The sequence below is a fragment of the Callospermophilus lateralis genome, chromosome 5 (assembly GCF_048772815.1).
Source record: "Callospermophilus lateralis isolate mCalLat2 chromosome 5, mCalLat2.hap1, whole genome shotgun sequence".
Lineage (NCBI taxonomy): Eukaryota > Metazoa > Chordata > Mammalia > Rodentia > Sciuridae > Callospermophilus > Callospermophilus lateralis.
Genome location: NC_135309.1, coordinates 62336530 through 62345994, shown reverse-complemented (window position 1 = coordinate 62345994; position 9465 = coordinate 62336530). Strand labels below are relative to the sequence as shown.

The 9465-nt window shown below is 34.8% G+C and overlaps 1 non-coding gene across 1 annotated transcript; it reads left to right on the top strand.

Moving 5' to 3' along the window:
- The first annotated feature begins 4403 nt into the window (after window positions 1–4403).
- Window positions 4404–4476, top strand: Trnae-uuc (transfer RNA glutamic acid (anticodon UUC)). The gene has a single exon. It is a non-coding gene; the product is annotated as a tRNA-Ala (tRNA).
- Window positions 4477–9465: the final 4989 nt, after the last annotated feature.

Sequence of the window (9465 nt, the reverse complement as noted above, 5' to 3'; positions counted from 1 at the left end):
GTTCACACTGAGCTAGAGAGGCTCAGGACCATGCAGTCACCTCTAACAAGCCCAGGTCTAAACCACAAACTTCACGATACAACATAATAACAAAGCCAAAAAGACTTACTATCTTGCTCCTCGAGTCTTATAGGTTTCTAGCAATTAGATATAATAAAAAGGGAAATAAGATTGTTTTTTCATGATAAATATTTAGGGTCCAGATCAAGATTTTAGACCCCACCTTTGATCCCAGGCCTAGGATAACATGGAAATGAACTTCAACAAAGATGTGGACCTGACCCCCAGAACTTGGAAGGGAGGAACAGGCTTAGTTATGTCTCTGTTGTCTGACATATTTGATTTTCTGAATTAGAATTTTTCATGCTTCCTTTTGCACGTATGAAAGTCAGAATAAACTCATTTTTAACTTGGCAGTATTAATAATTTTAGGATAGGAACCCTAAAGCTACTTGGAGAGATCTATGCTTAGTATTAGGGAATGATCCATCAATTAATATTCTATTTGTACAGTAAGATGTTTTATATTTTAGCTGATGTTTTATATTTTAGCTCTTGTTTTAACCAATTTGGACAAGAATCAAATTTCTTCTCCAAACAAGTGAACTGTATAATATGGGATTCCATATATTGATAAAGTGGGCTAAGTTACTAATAGAAGTTTGAGATTTTTCATAAATGCAGTATAATATTAATAATTTTTCTATCATTTTAGAGATTGAAGTAAATCTCAGTGATATTGTAACAGATGAGAAGACACTATGATGCATTAATCATTTTATTCAAACATGGGCATTTTGCAAGCTTAATAAAACAGTAACCATAAAATTAAAATCTATCAAGAGAAGCAGTTGTTTTTTTATTTAGGAGCAGCTATAAGTTACATTTTATTAGAGCACAGGAAAAACAGAGTGAGGACATGGGCAATGAAACCTGGTTCTTAGTATGAGGAAGTGTTGTAATGGATAGTCAGAGCATACATGCTTTATAGAAGGATTAGGCATGCCAGCTTTTGTAGGAAATGGGAACTTTGGTTAAACACAGCAAAGCATTACAGAACAATAGGGCTTGGGAAAAATTAAAAAGAGAAATGTCTGGGCTGGTGCCATTCGTACATCCATCTGATTAATGAGCTTCCTAGAGTGGTAAGAAAATATATGAAGTAGTGCCACAGAACAGTAAGAGGAGAGCTCCAAAGGCACAGCTACCCAGTACCACTATTTAAAAGGGTGACCCAGGACTGTTAAATCTTGGGCCTCATATTAACTGTAAAAATGGTAACACAGGCAGGGCACAGGGATACATGCCTGTAATCTCAGAGGCTTGGGAAATGGAAGCAGGGGGATGGCAAGAGCAAAGTCAACAATTCAGCAAGACTCTCAGCAACTCAGTAAGACCCCATCTCAAAATAAAAAATAAAAGGAGCTGGTTGGGGAAATGGCTCAGTGGTTAAGCACTCCTGTGTTCAATCCTTGATACTCCCCGCAAAAAGGAATACTCATAATATGCACCTTATAGTGTTGTGTTGAGAATTAAATGATATAATGTGTATGTGTAAGCATTTATTGATCCTCAGTACAGAAAAAAACAAACCCATGATTTATTATAGTTCATGATGCATGAAAGAGTTAAATCAACATTAGTTCTTGTGATTTGGATTACAAGAGGAATCTTCTTATAAATGCATGAAAGTCAATAATTTAAAGTATAGTACATTGTGAAGATTTTCTAAAGGAAGAAGAAAGAAGACATATATAATTGTAAGATTGAACAAAGAGTGTAATATCAACATAGAAAATATTAATATATTAATAGTTTATATGGAGTTAAGAAGACTTGCTCCAGATGAGAGATAATCTTGTTTGAGGAAAGTAAGGGAGGAAAAAAAAAGTGAAGGGAATTAATGATATCTAGAGAGATTAGTGGAGGGAAAACATAGAATGGCCATACTTTTTTGACTTCATGGGGAAAACACTCAAGAAAATAAGAGGGACCAGTGTGGAAAGAAATGGGACACTTTGGATGACAACTTAATGGGTGATAAAGTAAAAGAGTCATTTATATTCAACTGAAAGCAAGGCTATTGGGAATGGAGAGGTGAATATACACATGCTGTTTGACAAGTTGGATGTTTATTAGTGGATTAGATATAACAAGCTTGTAATCTATGTTGTTTATTAGGGATAAAATATTCCTCATGAGGAAAAGGAATTTAGAACTTCAATAAATTTTTACTTAGTACCTACTACGTGCTAGGCCCTTTGCTAAACCCCTCAAATAAATAAGTAAATAACATATGACAACAACTATAATGCATAGTGAAAGTGTTTGCCAATGTTCTGAGTGCTACGGCTTCTTCAAATTTATATGCTGCAAGCCTCACCACCAGGGTGATGGATATTAGGGTGTGGAGCTTTGGGGAAGTGATTAGGTCAGCAGAGTGATTAGGTCTGACTCTCACACAGAAGGGTTTGGTGTCTTTATAAAATAGACCCAAAGAGCTCCCTCACCTCTTCCACCAGGCCAGGTTAGTGTGGGAAGACATCCACCTATATAGAAGCAGTCCCTCACCAGAAGCCAACATCTCGGTCTTGGATTTCCTGCCTCCAGCTGTGTGAGGAATAAGATCCAGCCATTTCTAAGCCACTCCATCTATAGTGTTTTGTTTTTGACAGATAGAGTGGACAAAGTATGTACAGAGGTTAAAATATGGGTCTTTGAGAAAGCAAATAAAAACCACATGGGGAAAAAAGACAGGTAATACTAAGAGGCTTTCCCCGCCTCATTTATGCATTAATTCAGTCAATATTCAACAATCTTATGCAATAATTCCTACTAAAATGAATAGTAGTTATTTAGGAAGATGAAGTTAAAAAGAAATTGAAGGTAACACAGTTAGTTGGCATATAGCTGGAATATATGGTGGATTGAGGTCATTGGCTACCTTTCTCCCTCAAAAAAAAATGACAATTTTGTTTTCAGGGAAAATTATTGAAAGAAAAATACACACACACACACACACACACACACACACACAAATAACAACATAAAAAAGCAAGACTTATGCTGCCCTTTAGTTCAGGTGAAATATAATTGGAAAGGAAGTTGTAAATGTGTTGTTATATTTGCTGTATAGTCTCCCCAGTTCCCTCTAGGACTTCACTCTCTTCAATCTACTCTTTGTCTCAAAAGATGATATTTAAGAAATGAAGCTGGGCACAGTGGCGCACATCTGTAATCTTAGCAGTTTGGGAGGCTGAGGCAGGAGGATCATGAGTTCAAAACCAGTCTTAGCAAAATCAAGGTGCTAAGCAAGTCAGTGAGACCCTGTCTCTAAATAAAATACAAAATAGGGCTGGGGATGTAGCTCAGTGGTCGAGTGCCCAAGTTGAATCCCTGGTACCTCCCCAACAACAAAAAAAAAAAAGAACCGTATCAACTCTTCTAACCCTCTGGCTTATGGCCAGTTCCATTAGAGAGCAGGAACTAGCATCAAACCAGTGAGTGGCAGGAAATAAATATGAGAATATCTGGTTCCTCTAGTTTCCTCCCTGTCAGGACATGGCTCAACAATTTCTCTATTCTTCTAGCTAAGGCCACAGCTATGTCTAACTAATGCTTTCCCTTAGAATGATACATCCATAGAAAGTCTGATAAGTTCGTTAAAGTTGTTATTCCCTCTCCCCACTAAATGAAGTACTGGGATTTAAAACATCTCCAATGCAGGACATAATAGCCTGATTTTCCATCTATCTTGAGACTGCAAAGGGAAAACACTTTATTAGGCTCATCATCTTTATGAAATCAAATTTACAGAATGTGAGGTTCTTGAAATAAATTCCTTAATCTTTACTTTGTGTTCATACTTTTTCAAAGTCTTAATCTGATACCAGTGGTTCACAAATCCCTCCTGAAGGCCATTTTCTAGCTATAGTGAACTACTAATTACTTATAAGCAATTCTCCAGCTATAAAAATGAGCATATCTAAATACACACACACACACACACATAAACACACACACACAGGAACAATGCAATATACTAAAAAAAATATGCAGAGTTGCTCTCTGTACTTTAAAAAATAGTCAGTATAGCTTTATATAAAGGTGATAGTTCCCTTTTGTCCCATGCCTCTAATATGCTTAGTAAATACTTTCTTCCTTAAGCTTTCTCGGTTCCTAAATTTTGAGCATACTGGTCCTTTTCTGTGAGAAACGTGACCAGCAGAAGCAATATAGAGAGATTTTATGAATCATGTTCCTGTGTATCTTTGCACCATTAACTTACCCTACTTTTTTGATAGCAGACTAATTTTATGTATACATTGATTAATGTGAAAGATAAATATAGCTGAAACAAAAAAAGTTATTTAAGTTCTTAATAGAAATAATAATCTTGAGCTGGGGATGTAGCTCAGTTGGTAGAGTGCTTGCCTTGCATGCACAAGACCCTGGGTTCAATCCCCAGCACCACCAGAAAAAAAAAGATAAAAATCTTAAAAGCTGTAACTCTCAAGAGTCAGAGAAAAGGCTTTCTTGAATTCCAAATGATGGACTTCTCATATAAAGTGTCAAAAAATAAATAAATAGAGAATTAATAACATAAGCCATACATAGAAAAAGTATTCCAGGTGACAGTTTCAAAACAGTTCTCCATTAATGTAGACCCAGTAGACTTATTTTGAATGGCTGGAGTAGAAGCTAGTGTTTTGGAGACAAACATCTGTTAGAAGCAAAAGAGAATATAAATACAAATGTGAAATTCCTCTCTTCAGCTCTCCTTTTTTGGGCTGAGATCCAATGCTCAGGATGAAGGGAATTCCACAAATTTTGGGTGAATCTGAGAGAAGATAATCTTATTTGTTCTTCACTTTGTATAGTCTAAGAAGGTTTTTGAACCTTGGAGACATGTGACGCTAAAGAGTACACAAGGAGTGGCTGAGGCAGTAGTCAGAGAGGACATTTCAGAGGGAAGAGAACAATATTCTCCATAGCAGTGATGGAAGCATGAGACCAGTGTCCCAATAAGGAAGGAGGTATGGCTAAGAGAGAGCAAGAAGGGCACAGGAGATACAAAGGACAAGGATGGTTGTCTATAGATCTTAATATTATCTGCTACTTTAAGACAGCAGGGACCGGGCATGCACTGTTCCTCAAAAGAAGCCAGAAGCAAGACCTGAATGTGGTAGGATGGCACCATAACTATCTCCCCTTTATAGTATGGTAGTTGGCACATTAAATGCTGGATGTATAATCAAAGAGATGGGATAAGAAGGAAGAAGGTTGATACATGAACTGGACTGGATATTATTTAAATGGTTGAACTTTAAAGTAAACATGACTGCATTACTTGAATTGATATATAGGTTTTCTATCATTAATAAAAATTATAATAAATTATATAAATAATTGATTTTTACAGATATAAATTTCATCTTTGTATTTATGAATAGTATCACATATGGTTGTAACTATCAAGAAAGTAGTATAGACTAAGTTTTGGAGGAAGTATTTCTTTTTATAAGTAAGTAGAGCCATATCACCATTCACAGTTGGAGAAAGATGCCTGGTTTGGGATAGGTCAGGATAAAGTGAATTTTGAAGAAATTTTGCACACAAAAAATAAAATCATTTGAATTTTAGACAATGCTATAGATTGGCAGGGTGGATTATCTTTGACAAAGAATCAAATACAAGGCCAAACAATTGGGTCAAAAATTATCTACCATTGTGTATTTATTTTTATTTTTTTTAAATTTGTATTTTTAGTGCATTGTAGTCATACCCAATAATGGGTTTATTTTTACATATTCATAAATGTATATTATGTAGTTTTCTCCATTTCAATCCTCAGTATGTTTAGTTTTGCTAAGAAAATATTAGAGGAGGGGCTACTGATCAGGAAGAAATCACATAGTACGTTTTCAGGTGATTGAATTCTGCAGCCTAGCTAGAGTTAAACCTAAAGTTGAACTAAAAATATGTAAAATTTCTGTCAATCCCATCCCTACACACATAACAGATGTTTCCAAAATATGGAACCTCAGGGATTGGTATTTGAGTTAATAACAGGTAAATTCAATCCATTTATAGATTCAGCCAAGTTCCAGCTCCATATAAGCTGGGAGGTTACTGAATGGCAGCCTTCGACCAAGCTGCTAGGCACAGAGGAGGGCTTGCACTGTGGGAAATAAACAAACATATACACTCATCCTCTAATGTTCTGCTATATGAAGTTCACAGAACACACACAAAAAAAAACCTATAAAATATAGACACAAGACAATGTGACTAAGAATCAAGAGGAAATGTAAATAAAAACAGAGTCACAGATAAGCAAGTTATTGGAATCAGTAAGCAAATACTTTAATCTTCACAAGATGGGATATTAGTAAGTTGAAAAATTAGATCTTAAAAATTCAGTAACTGAAATAAAAATTATAGTCTAATTTCCCCCTGAGTGCTTAATCTGCTTGATATATCATGATCCAGTGATAATTGAGTGAAATGAAGATTAAAACCAAAATAAAATTTCAAAAAAAAAATAAGGAAGACTCACCTGTGCCAGATACATCATAGAGACAAAGAATTCTCAGACATTGTTGGTGAGAGTGTAAATAAAATAGAACAATGTTTTGTATGCACTAATAAAGTTAAACATGCACCTATTCTATGTTCTAGCAATCGATGTTGTATTATACAGCCTAGATAAATAGGAACATACATTCACAAAAGGAATGTATAAGATTCAGTCATGAAATCTCAAAACTCAAATGTCTACCCATAATACAATCAATTTAAAAAAAGTGATATAGTCATAAAATGGGATATTATACAGAAAGGAGAAAGAAAATCATTGCCTCAGGTAACTGCATGGATCAATAATAAAACAATGTTAAGTGAAAGAAATCAGACTAAAAATGTACATATTTGTGAAACTCAGAATGAGAAAAATAAATTTATGTTGATGGAGTTTAGGATGGTGGCTACCTGTGGGTAAATGGTTAATCATTTATAGAGAAGCGTTATGTGGAAACAACTAGAAAGAAGAAACACATCCTGGTTTGTTTGGGTGGTGGTAATTCGAGGACACATGTAATGGCTTATTAAGGAGCATACTAGGATTTGTGTTTCACTGTGTATAAAATTACATCATAAGAAAAAAAAAGAGGATACACTATAGTATGGGTCATTAGAGCACAGAAAAGATATCCTCAAAATGTTAAGATCATACAGCTAAAAAAAATAATAAAAAACTAATGTCAAAATAATAAATATGATGTACCTAGGAATTAAGAGAGTATGGGACAATATCTATTAAGTGAATCCTAGTTCCATAGTTTAGAGGTCTTTTATTTAATGTGATTTATAAAACTCTTGAATCCTAGTGCCTCTACCAGAATCCTTGGTGTTTCACCTCCCAGCTGTGGAACCTGGGACAAGTAGCTTGATTTCTGTGTTTTTCTGTCATCATTATAAAGTAGAAATAATAATATGTGCTTTATAAGATCATTATAGAACAAAATGAGAAAATATTTATACTGTAATTAGTGGAGTGTCTGGAAAATGAAAAGACCCTAATACATGTTTATTATTATTTCTAGTATTATTCAATCCTGTATCCTTTTCAGATAGAAATATTGATTGGAAATAGCCTAGTATCTGGTTTTTTTTTTTTTTAATTTTAGTTGTAGATGGACACGACACCTTTATTTATTTATTTATTTTTACGCGGTGCTGAGGATTGAACCTAGTGCCTCACATGTGTTAGTCAAGCACTGCACCACTGAGCCACAGCCTCAGACCCCCTAGTATCTGTTCTAAAGAAGGCGGGAAACAATGAATAATTATTTCACAGTAAAATATTTCTGAGAAAGTATTCTAAAAAGGGACAACATATGTAGGCAGTGTTTTTGTCAGATTTTGCATTACTGTGATCAAAAGACCTGAAAAGACCATTTGAGAGGAGGAAGTTTATTTGGCACTCACAATTTCAGAGGTCTCAGTCCATAGATGACCGATTCCATTGCTCTGGGCCCAAGACAAAGCAGAATATCATGTCAAAAGAGTGTTGAGGAGCAAAGCAGCTCTGGACATGGAAATGAGGAAACAGAGAAAGCTCCACTCACATGGGACAAAATAGAAATCCCACAGGCACACTCCAGTGTTCTACTGCTTTCAGTCACACCCTACCAGTTTATAGTTACCACCCAGTTAATCCGTATCAGTGGATTAATTCACAGATTGGCTAAGGCTCTCATAACCCAGTCACACCTCTAAACCTTCTTGCATTGTCTTACACATGAGTTTTGGGGGAATACCTCACATCTAAACCATTACAGAGAGGTAAACTTGAACTTCCTACATGGAGAAGATTTAGGAAAGGGAAAGTGGTGTGCAAAGAGAAAAAAGTATAAGCAATATGTTGAAATTTTTCACAAAACTTCAAGATAAAGGTCAGGGACTTGAACATTTAATTATGGAAAAAAAATTGAAATGCTTATGACTTGTTGCTCCCCATCTATCACTTGTTTACAGAATAAATTCTACAGTCCTTAGTATGACCCATCTTCTTTATGTGGTCTAGTATGGGGAAGATGATTCCTGCCTGCTCTCTTTTGTGCCTAAAAAGAATTTTCTCTGACTTCACTAAACTACTAATGAATTTTTCTATAGTAGTAATTTTACAGGTTTTGTATGGATTCTTTGGTTTTCTCCTTTTTTGCTAGACCACGAGTTCCTTTGAAGCAGTAGTCCAATTTTAATCAACTTAATATTAGAAACTAGTGTCATAATGGGAGGAATACAGTGGACACACTTCAACCATTCTCATAGTGACTAAAAGAGCATAGAATTAATAGAAGACAGTGGAAAAAACCAAGGCACACACAGCTGTCTGAAGTTATTAGTAGCACACATTCTTCAATTCACTATATAATATGAAGGGCAAGAGAGTCAGCATTTGCCTACGGGAAGAATGTTGAAAAAAACAGAGAAACAGATTTGTTTATCATTTACAGAGCAATAAGCAACTATTTAGAGCCATTCATCAAAGATTACTTAAGGGGAAAAAAGATGATGAAGTGTGATGGGCTTCAGGTTAAAAATAGATATTAATATTTTTACTAAAATGGGAAGAGGAAAGGAAAATGATTATAAAATTCCATTCTTAAAAATTAAAATTTCTAAATCTCAGCTATATTGAAATGCATATAAATTAGAACTTTTCTACATTATGAAAAACAAATAAAAAATTTAAAAGCAGAGAGGATAGAGTGACAGATAACATGGGAAACAATGACAAGATGAAAAATTGCTACAATTATAGAAACATGCTTATGTGGTCTGTTGGAGTATCAGTGATTTTGTTTGGTTGTGGGAAATCTTTATACATATACTATATAACTAGCAATATTTTATCTAAAAACATTTTTTTCTAATTTTGTGAACCAATGATTAAAATGT